This window comes from Gossypium hirsutum, chromosome A06 (genome assembly GCF_007990345.1).
Source record: "Gossypium hirsutum isolate 1008001.06 chromosome A06, Gossypium_hirsutum_v2.1, whole genome shotgun sequence".
Classification (NCBI taxonomy): domain Eukaryota; kingdom Viridiplantae; phylum Streptophyta; class Magnoliopsida; order Malvales; family Malvaceae; genus Gossypium; species Gossypium hirsutum.
In genome coordinates this window covers 9,186,906-9,203,010 of record NC_053429.1, presented here as the reverse complement: position 1 = coordinate 9,203,010, position 16,105 = coordinate 9,186,906, and the positions used below count along the sequence as shown (strand labels likewise).

General features: G+C 34.6%; 1 pseudogene; it reads right to left on the bottom strand.

The window, feature by feature from the left end:
- Positions 1-11,242: 11,242 nt before the first annotated feature.
- Positions 11,243-13,554, bottom strand: LOC107963530 (protein SRG1-like; annotated as a pseudogene).
- Positions 13,555-16,105: the final 2,551 nt, after the last annotated feature.

Here is a 16,105-nt window from a genome sequence, read left to right as displayed (position 1 = left end):
ACTGGTGGAATACCCTAGTATCAGTAATTCCGAGAGAACAGGTGACTTGGGAATTCTTTCAGACTGAGTTCCGTAAGAAATATATCAGTTAGAGATTTATTGATCCAAAGCGTAAAGAGTTTCTGAAGTTGAAACAGGGTCGGATGACCGTGACAAAGTACGAGTGGAAATTCGTGAGACTCAATCGGTATGCCCGAGAGTATGTTTCTACTGAAGCCATAATATGTAAAAGATTTGAAGATGGGTTGAATAAAGATATCAAACTGTTAGTTGGCATACTTGAGATAAAAGAGTTTGTGGTACTTGTTGAGCAAGCCTGCAAAGCTGAAGAGCTTGGGAAAGAGAAAATAAAAGCTGACTTTGAAGCTAGAGATGCACGCAAAAGAACATCCGGTATGTCATTCTAGTCAGCATCAAAGAAGTTTTGAGATGATTTTAGCCGTTCTAAAGCCACTTCAGGTTACTCCAAACGGGATCAGAATAGACCACCAGTAAGTTCAAGAGCTACCTCAGTAGTGAGTGAGGGTAATGTTAGATCAAATCAGCCCAAGTGTAAACATTGTGGTAAACGACATCCTGACAGTTGCAGATTACATGATCGGGCCTGTTTTAAACGTGGATCGACAGATAATTATATTCGAGATTGCCCAATGTTAGCTGAGGAAAATCTAGTACAGAATATGAGATTGGGTAACACTGCAGCTCGAGGTAGACCACCCCGAAATACTGGTAATATGAGTGGCAGTCAGAGGGGGACTAAAGATACGACAATCAGATCTGAGGCTCGTGCACCTGCCAGAGCCTATACTATACGAGCACGAGAGGAGGCTTCATCCCCATATGTTATTACTGATACATTTACTCTTTATGATACTAATGTAATTGCATTGATTGATCCTGGTTCTACTCATTCTTATGTATGTGAGACATTAATATTCAGCAAGACTCTGCCTGTTACTGAGTTTGTGATTAGAGTGTCAAACCCCTTGGGTCGGTGTGTTATGGTTAATAAAGTGTGGTGTGTAGGAATTGTCCCTTGATGGTTCGAGATCTGATCTTTCCAGCTGATTTGATGTTGCTACCATTTGATGAGTTCGACATAATTCTGGGTATGGATTGGTTAACATTACATGATGCTGTTGTGAACTGCAAAAGAAAGACCATTGATCTACGGAGTCAGAATGATGAGATTGTTTAGATTGAATCTAGTGATTTGTATGGTTTACCAGCTGTGATTTATTCGATGCTAGCTCAGAAATATGTGAGAAAAGGGTGTGAAACTTATTTTACCTACGTGCTCGACAGTAAAGCGGCTGAAAGAAACATTGAATCAGTACCTATTGTATGTGAGTATCCGGATGTGTTTCCAGAAGAATTACCGAGTTTGCCACCTATTCGGGAAGTAAAGTTTGGTATTGAGTTAATGCTTGGGAGGACTCCGATATCCATAGCTCCATACAGAATGACACCTACAGAATTAAAAGAATTGAAAGCTCAGTTGCAAAAATTGACAGATAGAGGTTTCGCGTGAACGAGTTTCTCCCCGTGGGGTGCACCTGTGTTGTTTGTGAAAAAGAAAGATGGAACTATGAGAATGTGCATCGATTACAGACAGCTTAATAAGGTGACTATAAAGAACAAGTAGCCTTTGCCACGGATTGATGATCTGTTTAATCAACTGAAAGAGGCTACAGTATTTTCGAAGATAGATTTGAGATTAGGCTACTATCAGCTGCGAGTTAAAGACTCCGATGTGCCAAAGACTACTTTCAGAACGAGGTACGGACACTATGAGTTTTTGGTTATACCTATCGGACTCACTAATGCACCTACTGTTTTCATGGATTTGATGAATTGGATCTTCAGATCGTATTTGGACCGGTTTTTGGTTGTGTTTATAGATGACATTTTGATATACTATCGTAATGAAGCTGAACATGCCGAACATTTGAGACTTGTGTTGCAGACCTTGCGAGAGAAGCAGTTGTATGCGAAATTCAGTAAATGTGAGTTCTGGTTAAGTGAAGTCAGTTTTCTGGGCCATGTGGTATCAGCATCAGGTATTCAGGTTGATCCAAGTAAAATTTCAGCTATACTGGATTGGAAACCTCCGAAGAATGTTTCTGAAGTCTGAAGCTTTCTGGGACTTGTTGGTTATTATAGACGATTCGTGAAAGGTTTCTCTATGATTGCAGCCTCGATGACAAATCTATTACAGAAAGATGTTAAGTTCGAGTGGTCAGAGAAGTGCCAGAAAAGCTTTGAACAGTTGAAAGCCTTTTTTACTAAAGCTCCAGTGCTAGTTCAGCAAGAATCAGGTAAAGAATTTGTTATTTATAGTGATGCTTCATTAAATGGTTTGGGCTGTATTCTGATATAGGAAGGCAGAGTGATAGCTTATGCCTCAAGACAGTTGAAGCCACATGAAAAGAATTATCCGACACACGACCTAGAACTAGCAGCCATTGTGTTTGCATTGAAAATTTGGCGTCACTATCTGTTTGGTGAGAAATGTCATGTTTATTCTGATCACAAAAGCCTGAATTACTTGATGACTCAGAAAGATCTGAATTTGAGACAAACGTCGATGGTTAGAATTGCTAAAAGACTACGAGCTTGTGATTGACTATGTCCCGGGAAAGGCTAACGTTGTTGCTGATGTTTTAAGCCGAAAGTTACTGTTTGCTTTGCGTGCAATGAATACGCATATGGCCATGTCTGATGATGGTTCGATAGTAACTGAATTGAAAGTGAGACCGTTATTCATTTAACAAATATGTGAAGCCTAGAAGGTTGATAATGAATTGATTGTCAAACGAGCACAGTGTGAGACAAATGCTGATTCAGAGTTCAGAGTTGATGCTGATGACTATTTGAGATTCAGAGATTGGATATGCGTTCCGAGGAATTTAGAGTTGATTCAGATGATTTTAAATGAAGCACATAGTAGTCAATTATCTATTCACTCAGGTAGTACAAAGATGTATAATGATCTGAAACAGCTTTATTGGTGGCATGGTATGAAACAAGACATCTCTAACTTTGTTGCAAGATGTTTAGCCAACAAGTAAAAGCTGAACATTGGTGCCTTCAGGATTGCTTCAACCTATCATGATACCTGAATGGAAATGGGATAGAGTTACGATGGATTTTGTATCAGGTTTACCAATGACATCGAGCAAGAAAGATGCAATCTGGGTTGTTATTGTTAGATTGACTAAATCGACTCATTTTGTTCCGATACGTACAGATTACTCATTGGATAAGCTAGCTGAATTGTATGTCTCTCAAATTGTGAGATTACATGGTTTGCCTATATCTATTGTTTTGGATAGAGATCCGAGGTTTACATCGCGGTTTTAGAAGAAACTGCAACATGCACTAGGTACGAAATTACATTTCAGTACTGCTTTCCACCTGCAAATAGATGGCCAGTCTGAGCGAATCATTCAGTTACTTGATGATATGTTAAGATGTTGTATTCTCGAGTTTGAAGGTACGTGGGAACGATACCTGTCTCTGATTGAATTTGCGTATAATAACAGTTATCAATCGAGTATCAAAATGGCACCTTATGAGGATTTGTATGGTCGAAAATGTCGTACGCCACTGTACTGGACTGAGCTTAGTGAAAACAAGATACACAGGGTTGACTTGATTAGAGAGACTGAATAGAAAGTAAAAATGATCCGTGAAAGTTTAAAGGCAGCGTCTGGTCGACAAAAATCTTATACGGACTTGAAACGTAAAGATATATAGTTTCAGATCGGAGATAAAGTCTTTTTGAAAGTCTCACTGTGGAAGAAAATACTCAAACTCGATCGTAAAGGCAAATTGAGTCCGAGGTTTATTGGGCCGTATGAAGTGATAGAGCATATTGGACCAGTTGCTTACAGACTATTATTGCCATTTGAGTTAGAAAAGATCCACAATGTATTCCACGTTTCAATGCTTCGGAGGTATCGATCTAATCCTTCACATGTGATTAGTCCATCTGAGATCGAAATTCAGCCTGATATGACCTATGAAGAAGAACCGATCTGCATTCTGGCTCATGAGATTAAAGAGTTGCGGAATAAGAAGATTTCGTTAGTTAAAGTATTGTGGCATAAACACAGAGTTGAGGAAGCAACTTGGGAGCTAGAGGATATAATGAGAGAATATTATCCGAACCTATTCACCAGTAAGATTTTCGGGGACGAAAATCCCTAAGCGGGGAGAATTGTAATAGCCCGATTTAGACCCTAGTCGGAATGGTGGTTTCGAGACCACGAATCTGAGTTAGAAAAATATTTAAAATTTATTTTCTCTATTTATTTTGTGTGAATTTATATTTTTGAAATTTTCGTGATTTAATTTTTTCGTTTAGGTGTCTGATTAAATAAAATGACTTAATCACGTAAAATGAAATTTAGGTGGTTATTTCTAAAAGGGGCTAATTTGCACTTGGCTTTTTAAATGAAAGCCTTAAAGTTGCAATAAGCCCAAAATTAGGTGTAATGGACGGCATTAGACATAGAATATAAAATTTTATTATTATTTCATTAAGGGTAAAATGAGAAATGAAATAAAGAGTTATAATATAACATGTCTGAGCCCCTTTTAATGGAAAAATAAAATTCAATGAGGATTTGGTTCATCCTACACGCACACGTCACGGGCATCCTGCTTTTTTATGTTATCTGGACTTGTATGTAACGCGCCTGCTGGCACAGAGTTAGCCGATGCTTATTCCCCAGATACCGTCATTACTTCTTCTCCAGGAAAAGAAGTTCACGACCCGTGGGCCTTCTACAAACTTGCTATAAAAATAGAAAACTTTTCATCACTTTTTTTATCACTTTTTCTTTAGCCTCCGGGCTCGAAGAATTTTTAAAAAATGAAAGAGTTTTACCAATTCCAACAACTTTTCTTTTTGATTTGAAAATAGTTTGAATCGGATCCTTTCGATTTCTATACCATTTCTAAAAATGAAGCAAGGAACTCTCCCTTTTTTATTCTTCGCGTCCAGGATACGTCCCGGATCATTAGATAGGAATCCGAAGATGAAGAGAGAAACAAAGAATATTACTACGGTGTAAACAAAGAGTTTAAGAGGAAGCATTACACAATCTCCAAGAGCATTTTTTTGGAAAAAGAAGAGAATAGATTCCCCGTTTTTATACCACATATCCTATAGAAGAATAACCACCTAGGGTTCGACCATCTATTTAGCTCAATCAAGGTTCGTTTTCTTGTCAGTTTTTGATAATTTCTACGTTTTTTAGATCGTTGCTTCGAGTACTACAAAACCCATGCTTGAATTTTTAATTTTGATGAATATTTTGAGTTGTGCCATTGTTGATAGCTTGTGGTTTTTTTTTTTTTGATGATGAAAAATGAAAGATATGTTTCAGATTAACATATTTTGTATTGGAATTTTTGATGATTTTGAGTAATTAGGACTTAATTGCAAAAATAATAATTTAGGGGACTAAAATGTGAAATTAATGAATTATATGGGTTGTATAGACATGGGTAATATTCGGCCTAGCTTGGGTATGGAGAAATTTGGTGTATTTTGTGTTTTGTGCAATAGGGACTAAATTGTAAAAATTTTAAATGTCAGGGGTAAAATGGTAATTTGCCCATTTATGTGTTTCAGACTAAATTGAATGAAAATATGTTTGAATGAGCTTAATTTGAATATGTTTAGATAAAGAACCAAAGAAATCGAATTTGGATCGGGAAAAAACGAAAGTTGTCGACTAGCAGCCCCATCCCGTTTTACGATGTCCGAGGTAAGTTTATAAGCAAATAGACGTGTTTATTGATGGTATAATATTATAATTACATACTGTTATGAAATGTTATAATTAAATTATGCTGAGGTCGAATATGTTAAATTTGGCTATGACATTTCTGAGTTCGATTCGACCGAGATGCGACGTCTGAAAGCCCCGTATGAACCTTAGGAATAGCTAGGATACATATGTCATGACATAGGATTCCGATATATGTGTGCGAGTAAGACCATGGCATCGATTTGTGATTTTCGATACGTGTTTACGAGTAAGACCCTGTTTGGGACAGTGGCATCGTTTTGTGGCTACATGTAAGACCACGTCTAGGACGTTGGAGTTGTACGTTTTATGTGATTTTTCGAGTGTCCTATCCAATTCCGAATGGTTCATCGGGTAATGATAAGCTATATTTGAATATGTAAAACGAGCTATGTGCCAGGTATGGATTAATTTGTTACCAAGTCAAGGTAAGGACAGTAAGTAATTAATATTTGATACAATGACTTATTGAATAAGTATGGATGGTGAAATTATATTATAGTAATTGAAATTGGTAAGGATACACATAATTGTACTGCAATTGTCTTCGAATGATATGTGATATGATTATTAATGGTACCAAGTACATTCAGTCATTTGGATAATGTATATATAATGATATATATTATGATACTTGAATAAAAGTTATGAATATAAGTGAATTCGATTGTTAAATGATATCTTGGCTTCGTAAATGAAGTATGTATTACTTGTGTTGGTTACATAAGCATTCGACCAAGGTGAGGATTTTGTATAAGAATGAAATATCATGAGTGAATGTGGTAGTTTGAGAATAAACATATTCATATCAGAGTAGTTTGGTTAAATTTATTATGAGATTGTTATATTATTAGTTTGTTTTATTTACTTATAGCTTACTAAGCTATAATAGCTTATCGTGTGAATGTTTATTTCTGTTTTATAGATTTTGGGAAGTCAAGTTACAAGCTCGGGGAATTGTCGACGAAGCTCATCACGCTATCCTCTATTTTGGGTACTTTTATAAGTTAAATTAAAGATTATGGCATGTATAGGCTAAAGTATGTTTTGGAAATGTTCAATTTTTGGTTATGTATAAAGCTATGCAAAAATTACTAAACTCTTAAATTGGTTTGGTTGTGTTCTTGGTTGTGGCTATTTCTTTACTTGAATTTGGTTATGTATGATCATGGTATGAGCTCATTAGGGTTAATATGTTGTGAATTAATGAATCAATAGTTAAGCGTATGTGTAATATGTGCGTTAAAATAGTGGATGATTTGGGTAACACCTATAGTTGATTCGGTAATGGTTTTTGCATGAGTAAAAAAAAAATATAAGTGGAATGGTTGTTATATTTTGCTTAAGTGTTAATATATGCATTTGTGCTAAGGAATATTCAGCTATGTTTAGGTGTGATTTGGTTTGATTTTGTTACATGTATTATATGTTATGTTTGGCTGGTTGGAGTGTATTCGGCCTTGATACTTAGATTATTTTGGGAACTATGTTATATATCTATGAGATGATTATAATGGATATTGTGTAAGCGTGATTTCGGTTTGTTGGATATGTGGTATGTGTATCGCAAATTATATAAGTATGATGCATTGAAGTTACCCTTTGTGACCGAACAGGTAATTAAATTTTTGGTTGTGTGCATGTATTTCTATTCATGGTAACTTGGCATGTGAAATGGGTATACTTTAGTCATTATATGCGCCTAAAGTGATGAGTTAAAGTAGCCAGGTATATGTTTTGGTTCGATCATTAAGCATAAGGGTTTGGTGCTTTAAAATGTCTTTGATGTTCAAAATTACTAAACAAAATTTATAGTGGATTACTTATGAATTATTTAAGCACATGAATATGTTTGTCCAATTGGTAACGTGTGAGAATGTTTCTTGTATGCATGTTTCATAAGCTATATGAAATGTATTATTTGAACTTATAACTTGAATGTATATAAATATTTTTAATTGTGCATTGGCCAATTAATTAATGTAATAAATACGTGATATTGTTTGGTCTTAATTTTGCATGTGCTTAAAAAAATTATTATATGTAACTTTGAGTTTTAATGACTCTGTATTATAATTTAAATTATACATTTAATGGTAAAAAATAGGTTTATGTTTTAGTTATATGAATATAACATATGTGTATATGTAAGTGTCCTAAATTTGGTGTCTCGTCCGGTAATACCTCGTGACCCAATTCCAGCAACGGATACGGGTTAGGGGTGTTACAATTAACCACATAACTAACTTCGTAAATATTTTTAATAAATATTTACGAATCTATTTTTCGAAAATAGTGACCCAAAAATGCACTTTCTAATACCCGTAAATTTTGGGTCGTTACAGGCCTATATATCATCGGTTGAGTCGGAGTCATTGGGAAAGGAGATGCACTGGGTCATGCATTCCAACCTAGCATAGGACTGGGAAAAGGAAACATATAAGGGTTATGATACATATAAGGGCTAGGATACGCACCTGGCATAATCTGAAGGGACTGTGTTATGGGTGTCATCGGTTGAGGCGTTAGGCCCGGTGATTGTGTGGGCGCTGTTGATGGGCCCGTGTTGTCATCCTTTCTCCTTGGATTTAAAGGGCTCCGTCGTTCCTTTTCGACATGGATTTGCCGACGCCTTTGCTCCTCTAATAGCAAATATGACTTGCTATAGATCTTAAACCATGGCATGTAATCCGACGTGCACGCTAACTCTGGGACGATGATCGGTTCGTGATCAAGTATATGATCATACCGGTTTTCCCAAATTTTGTTATATTCAGACTAGAATACTGGCCAGTTCGTATTCGTTTGCCGTAAGTCAATTCTGTGCTGGTCATCGAGCACATCAACTTCCTTAGGAATCGATTGTCGGAATCCAAATTGCTGTAACACTATATCCGTCTGGTGCATCTCGACAATAGCATAGTTGACCAATGAGACCTTAACATGCCAAATGTTTAAATTTTGAAAGAATTCTTTCAGAATTACTGGTCGTATTGTCAGATCCTCGTATGGTGTCCATTGAAACTATATGAACGGGATAAAAATATTAGTTATATACATAATACTAAATACTAAATATGAAACGACTATTTTATGTATATATATTTTATTTAATACTTACTTGCGCTTCCGACCGTTGATCTAATAAAAGTCGTATATCTTCAAGAGCGGTAGGTATTCCGACATAACTCGCGGGATGGTTCCACTTAATTAAATAAATTTTCAACATACAATTTTATTTTAAATCTATGGAATAATTGTAAAATCAAATAAAGATTTTACCTCGTTATGAGTGGGAATGTATATGGGTGGTTCACTCGAAAACATAAAAATGGAAACTAAAACCCAGCCCATGATTGTAGTAGTGATAAGCAACCTCCAATTTTAGCTTTATTTGGTGGCGTCGCCCCGCACATCTCCCGGTACAATGTTGCCAACACGATAGACCCCCAACTATGTTCGCCAGTTGCTCTAAAATCAACGAGTTTCAGTAACCACCTCAGATGTACGAGGTTTCGTGATAAGTTTGGCATCAGATAACCTCCAATCATCTCAAAGATGTATGCCCGAGCATATCGTATTCTTTCTACTTCAGTCGAATCATTCCCCGGCTCAGGAAATGTGTCTTGTAACCAGCCCATCTCGATCCAACCTCCGTAAATATTATCCAAAATCACACCTAAAAGATCGTAGCATATGACTCCCCAATCAGCAGATTGAACGGACCCGGTGAATGCGGACCCATCCACCGGCAATCCTAATTGTAATTGGACGTCTTCCAAAGTGATAGTACACTCTCCACATAGAAGATGGAATGTGTGCGTCTCAGGTCTCCATCTCTCTATTAACACGCTGATGAGTTTCGGGTCCAACTTGCACCCTCGGTCTATAGTGGTCGCGTGCTAAAAACCTGCTTCCCAAGTAATTTTCTATCAACGGTAATGGGGGACCAGACATATTATGAATATAACATTGTAATACCCGATCTACAGACTGTTATAAAAAATTATAAAATAAAAATTAATTAAAATTACATAAATGAAAAAAATATTAAATAATATTCAAAAATTAAAATTAACCCTTACTATTTTCATTTGTTCGACGGAGATATGTTTATGATCGAGACGAATTAATTCCCCGACCATTGCTAACACGATCAAATATTTTTGAAATTATAAAAATAATACTAATTTAGAAAAAAATTAAAGTGAATAATTAATTAAAAAAGCTTTGAGAAATTTAATTAGAAATTTAAATGTTTTAGGGAGAAATTTTAGAGTTTTTTTGCTAAAATGTGAAGAAATAATGTGAGAAATAATAGGAGGGGGTTTTATACCTTTTTTTGACCGTTGGACCCCCCAACGGTAAAAAAAATAGCTGTTGAGTTTAAAAAACAATGAGCAAAACGCGCCCCTAGAGCAGCGTTTTTGCCACGTCAGCAAAACGTGTCCTCGTCAGTGCGTTTTTGGCTGATGTGGCAAAAACGCTCCCCCAAAGGCACGTTTGTAGGCATTTCCCCCCTAAAACACGTCCACGTAGGAGCATGTTGTCAAAACTGGCCATTTCCGATAAATAATTCTATAATCGGCCCATTTTTCGTAAATATGCTTGGAAATGGGCCTTTTTAGGTAAATTAGTATGTTATTTAAGTATATATATTTTGTAAGAAATTTATTTTCAATTTGTTAGTAAACATTTATTTTAATATTTTTAGTATTTTTTATGTATTATATTTATTTAAAAAGTTATATAAAATAATAATAAATTAATACAGCCGGGTTAGAATCGGGTTTAGCATTTTTATTTGGGTTGGGCTTGGCCCAAACCTAGTAGACTGACCTAAATTTTTGTTGGGATCAGATTGGCCCATGGACACCTCTATCTAATAGTACAGCGGCACCAAATTAAATGATTTTCAATTTTAATCTATTTGTATGTTTGATTTGTTTTCTTTAGAAATTAAATTTAAATAGCAGATAAAAATATAAGAATAATAAAAATATACCATTCTCATTTTTATATATTTTTAAAAACAATAAAACTTAAAAAAACTATATATTTTTATAATTTTTTAAATTATCTAAATATATCCCAAAAAATTTCCTCAAGGAATAAATTGAAAATGTTTATATTATCAAGACGTCACCTTCTTTTTCAGCTAATATAAAAAGAATAATTGTTTCATTAGGTCCTTGAACGATTTAAATAATTACACTTCAGTCCAATCTCGTCACTATGTCAAGCGACTCCACTAAAAAATTATTTTTTAAAAAGTATGATTAAAGTATGGTTGAGAGAAAAATAGATTAGTAGCACCGTTGAACACTATTGAAAACGACTCATTTCGTAAATAATTTTTAATTTATGTAATTAAATTAATTACGTGATAAATTAAAATTATTTTTTATACTTCACTCTGCATAAAACAGTACACTTCCAATGAGAAAAAGAAAATCAATAAAAATGTTGCAAACTGATGAGAATCTTTAATTTATTAATACAAGAAACACAGCAGCAACTTACACTCCACAGGAATTCCGAATTAAAAATCAACTAGCACACCGATGATAAGACAAACATGAAACGGCTTGATTTGTAATGTAGTTGTGTAGTGTTTTAGTTTGTATTAGTTTCTAGAGGTTGAATCCTCAAGTAATCCACATACGACTTTCCACGGAGCTCGCGGGTGTAGAGACCTTTGAAGTAGTCAGCAACGCCTATTCTTTTGAACAGTGGTGGAGTTTGTGGGGAAAGGAGGCTTGGTGCTGGACCCAAATCCCCATCCAATCTCGGGCTATACACCGTAACTATTGAAAGCCTTTCTTTAACTGAGTTCACGGTCACACGGTGCTCAACGCTTGGGTATACCCCATTGGATACTATCTGCAACCTCAGTACAAAACAATACCTTTTAACACTTAATTAAAATTTAATGGTTGATCATGCATTATATAAATTAATAACTACCTCCATAATGTCTCCAATATTGACCACAAAAGCATTTTCTAGGGGTCTAATGGGGACCCAAACACCACTTTTCTTTACTTGAAGGCCTTCCATCTCGTTGATTTGGATTAGAATGGTGAGGCCAACAGGATCAGAATGAGCGCTTAGACCAATTGCAAGCTCTGGCTGTGGGCATGGAGGATAATAGTTCATCCTCATCGCTTGAAGCCCCTCTTCAAACAGGACTCTCATGTCATTAGGGTCCATCCCTAGAGCTTTTCCCATATGCTCTAACAGTTTCATTGCAAGATGTCTCAATTCAACAGAATAAACTTCCAGGGTTTTTCTGTAATTAATTATTAAAAGAAATAAGACAAAAAAAAACCATTAATTTATGTTTGCTAGAGTTGTTCATGGGTCGAGTAGGGCTGGATCCAATCAAAATCTTATGTCCGTTTACTAGGCCCAGATTCGGCTCAAAATATGTGTCTAAAATTCTACACAAGTCCCATTCGGATAAAAATATTAAAACTTGGACCCGGCTCGACCCGCACATATTATTTTTTATATAAATTTTAAATATATATAATACATCAAAAATATTAAAAACATTAAAATAAATATTTTTCAACAAATTAAAAAAAATTAAAATATATATACTTAAATAATACAAAAAATAGATACAACTTATTAAGCAAATGACTCAAAAATAATAATAATATTAACAATAAAATAAGTGTTATATAATATCCAAACAATAACAACATAATAATAATGAAATGGTAGCACAATAAGGGCAAAATAACAAGAAAATAGAATTAAAACAGCAAAAAAATAATAATAATAATAACAACAACATAATTTTTTCGTCATTTTATGAATTAGGGCCAAGCCTGGAGAAAAAATGTCTTACTTGAAACTCGTTTATAACTTTATTTTTTTTATCCAAACTCTCTCACTTTTCGGACCTGGCCAATTCTAATTCCAGCGAATTTTTTATCATCTCAGTATAAAGGTGGTAATGACTATTCTAGTCAGTATCTTTTTTTAGAATGAATTTATTGACAGATGCTGATAAAGAACCTGAGGGTGCTTGGCAGATTAGGGAATAAGTGAGGTTTTCTCAAATAAGTTGGAAGGGTGATCATGTAGAACATATCTCCCCAGTTAAGCTTCTGCTCCTCGGACACAACAAAGGCCTGTCCAAACCCCTCTATTTCATCTGGTTTTTGCCAAAGTTTTTTCTTCTCTTCCATTGGAAGATTGAAAAATTCTTGGACCTCCATCTTCACTTTTTCCACCAGTGAAGTGCTCACTCCATGGTTGATTAACTGCAACACAGTTCCATGCATGTTTTAGAATTTAGAGTCAAACCCAAAATCTCACGTGTACTGCCAAATCTTAGTCTTTAATATATTGGTTTTGAAACGGAAATTTGAAGCTGCAGATAGCTAGTAGGAGAAGAGGAGTACCTGGAAGAAACCCCATTCTTTGCATGCATGATGCAACCGCTCTAATTCTTCTCATGAAAATAACTTGTGCATATCAATAACAGGGACTAGTGGCAACGGATTTGGGTGAGATGGGAAGGGAGGGTCTTCATCAGTGCGTATGTATCGAGGGGGAACTTCTTTCAATGGCTTCTTTGATAACTCTTGGACACTAGGCACCAAGAGTGATCTTCCTAGCTTTGCTAACTGTAGGTTCATAGTCATTGCTTTGAGAATGGCATTGCTACCTCTCTCTCTCTCCAAGTAAAAACGGTGATAGTTAGATGACAATTTTCAACACCTAAATAAAGGAAGTTACCATTATACTCTGCTGGTTTCTCCTTTCAAAATGCGTATGTAAGTAAATAATTTAAAACTTGCGACTATTTTAATATATATTTTTTTAATTCTATAAATAAAGTTAAATAATGGTTATATATCTTTTAAAATTTTATAAGCGGATTTAAAATAATATTATTTTAAAAAAATAAAAAGAACAGAATAAAAAAGCTTTAAAAGAAATAGGATAAATATTTAAAAAAAAAAATTTTTCTCCAAGCCGTTTGCTTCTTATTTTTTGTTTTGTTTAGCAGCAGTGTTAGCCTTCGGGCTGGCCATCACCTACCTTTTTCCTCTCTTATCAACCCTTTTTTTCTTTCTTCTTCTCATTTTCTTCTCCTTATTCACTACACAAGTCTTCTCTCTTTTCAGTTTGTAGATCTATTTTGTAGGTATTTTTGGTGTCATCACAAGTTGTGATGGACAAATGACGGTGCATGTTGTTCGCTAAAACTCCACCAGCCACCAATAGATTTTCTTAAAAAGTGGGTGGCTCATCGTCAACTTCTTAATTTGTTTCTGGTTTGAGAGCATTTCAGAATAATAAATGATTCCACGTGTCGATTTGGACTTTTGTTGCCTTAAGTTTTTTATGTTTTTGTTTATTTTTTCATTGTTTAATAAGTCTTTAGTTTTAGAAGTTTTTGTCTGCTCTTGTAGCACTTTTTTTAGTCTTGTTTATGCATGTAATTTTAGTTTTACAAGTGATTTTAGGGATGATTTTGTTGCCATCATCTCTAGTTTGGTGAATACTCGATTCTTTTTTCGATTTTTGCTCGCCGCTTTGGACAAAGCCAATTGTTAACGTGTCATAATGTGCTATTGATGCTGAGGCTAAAGTTTTTGTTGTGTTGATGGAGCTCGTCCTTCACCATTTACGACGAGTGTTTGCTATTTTTTTCTCTAAATTATATAGTTCCATTCATTAAATGAATTGATGAATTTCCTTTAAAAAGAATAGGATAAATAAAAATTTTCTGAAGTAGTTGGCAATTAGTATATAATGGATCATAATCGTTTTAAATATAGTGTAATAGAACAGTCCAAAGATACATTTGGTTCCTTCCACAATTTGATCTTTGTCAAACACCGAAAACTCTTCAAATAAGATTTGTTTCGGAATTTGACCATGTCGACAAAAAGAAATAAGTTTAGTTACGTATTAAAATCAAAATTGTATTATTTTATGTTGGTAACGTCAGCATAAGGGAGATTCAATGTTGCATTGATTTGAATGAGATTGAAAATGATTAATAAACGTGTTCACTACATTCTCAAAGTTATAGCATCGATTCATAAGTTGTGTTTATATGGTAATTTAAGTGGGTGCATGTACGTTTTCTTTCTCTTGTATAGTAGTAAAATAATAAGTTACTTACAAAAATAATTGTGAAACAATATATTTTTTTAATGTTCATGTTTATTTTATTGTTGTATTTAGGATTTGTGGTTATCTCTTCTAACAATATCGCTTTTAAGGTTTAAACATATGTCTCTTTTTTACAAATGTAATGTGCATCCAGTTGGTACCAAATATTAATGAAGTGTACAGACTAGAACACATGTATAATTTATGGAAATATGAATTCCCACTAGTCCCAGATGAGAGTATGTGGCTGTCAGTGTTGAGCGCCCCATTCGAGTTGGTACCAAATATTCGATTGTGTCACCACCCAAAAGGTTGGTCGAATTCTACTCAGATATGCAACAATATGAATGTCCGAGAGAGGACCAATCAACAAAGGTTATGCAACTATTGTGGGAACCCAGGGCATACGAGGGCAACATGTCTACAATTGCGGGATACATTGAGGACAACACCTCATTAACATATTTTATTCATTTTTTACACAATTTTATTAATTTTTATTATACACAAATTTATTCTCTGTCTTTTTTTGTACAAAATTTGTCCATTCTTTTGTATACTTCATAGATCGTTTGGTCACATAACATGTTTTACTTTAATTTTTTCATAAAAATTAAGTGTGAGATAATTTTTACCTCATTCACTATTTTGTTTGCCATGGTGAAATAACAAATAAGGATAGGTTAAGGCTTTTCCTTAAGGTTTCAAATTTAATTTTTGGGTATAGTTTATTTAATATTATTAAATTATGAGTTGATTTACATTATAATAATTTACCTTTAAAATTTTGTAAAATTATTATTAAATGTTTGATATCAAATATTATGGAAGAAAAATTTCTATACAATATACATTATAATTTAGCAAAGTGAATTATGAGTTGCAACAAAAATATAAAAAAAAATGACATTGATATCAATTATATTTAAATCACAAAAGTAAAGGAAAAAATATCATCGGTGTTGTCGGGCCGAATGTGTGCCACAAGAAGGTGGTTGATGGTTACGGGTAGGATTTCTTCATACAAGTTGGGGTGTTGGCTTCTCCTCTTTCATTGTCACGTTGACCCCCGTCTTCATCTTCACCTCCTTCTTCCGCGATTGAGTATGGTGTCATCCTATCCTCCCATCGTGTCTCCT